This window comes from Sorex fumeus, unplaced genomic scaffold (genome assembly GCF_029834395.1).
Source record: "Sorex fumeus unplaced genomic scaffold, SorFum_2.1 ptg000020l, whole genome shotgun sequence".
NCBI lineage: Eukaryota > Metazoa > Chordata > Mammalia > Eulipotyphla > Soricidae > Sorex > Sorex fumeus.
The window spans coordinates 4,823,159-4,824,041 of record NW_026606077.1 but is presented as its reverse complement, the minus strand read 5'-3'; positions in this window follow the sequence as shown (position 1 = coordinate 4,824,041).

Here is an 883-nt window from a genome sequence, read left to right as displayed (position 1 = left end):
CGTCACGTGACCCCGGCCGGCCGGCCGCACGTGACCCGCCTCCCTTCCTCCCTCCGCCGCTCGCCCCGCCCCGCGCGGGGGGGGCGGGGGGAGGAGAGGCCGTTTGGAGGCGGGGCCTCGCCCTCCGCCCGCCTCCTCCGGCGCAGGGGGCGGGGCCACCGGGCGCCGCGGGGGGCGGGGCCTGGGGCTCCGCCGGGCCGCCCCGGGTCACGTGGCGGGCGGTGCGCGGTGGCTCGGCCACGCCCGCTTCCTCCCACTTCCGTAGAGATGCGCGAGTCTGGGGGCGGCGTGCGCGTCAGGAACGTTTTCCGGACGCGTTGCAGAGCCCCGATGTGTCCTCTGAACTCAGCAATGAGGTCTTCTCGGGGCTAGGAGGACACTGAAGAGGGCGCTTACCTTGGAGAGCGGCGAGTCCAGGTCCGATCGGCGGCTTTCCTTGGGGTCCCCACCCTGGACCCCGGCTGGAGTGATGCCCGAGTGCATTTAGGGTTATGGGTGATTTAGCATTGGCAGATACGGGACGTTTTAATTTAGCATTGACAGATACGTAATTTAGCATTGGCAGATATGGGACGTTTCTTGACTCAACCCAGCTCCCTCCCCCTCTTGGAGCTGGTGGTTTTGAGCACTTGCAACTCTTACCGCCTCTGATCTGTCCCTCCCCCAGGTGCAGGGACTCCTCCTGAGCTGTAAGGGACGCAGATCATCGGACACCGCCCTGCCGTTCTGTCCCCAGTGACAACTGGCTGCAGGTTTGGCACTAACCGCACCTTGATCGCTAGGAAAATCACCAGATGAATGAAATCCCCTTTTAGGATTTCAAACGTACCTAGAACTTGACTGCCTGTAGTCGAGGTGATTCCCGCAGGGCTCATGAAGCAAG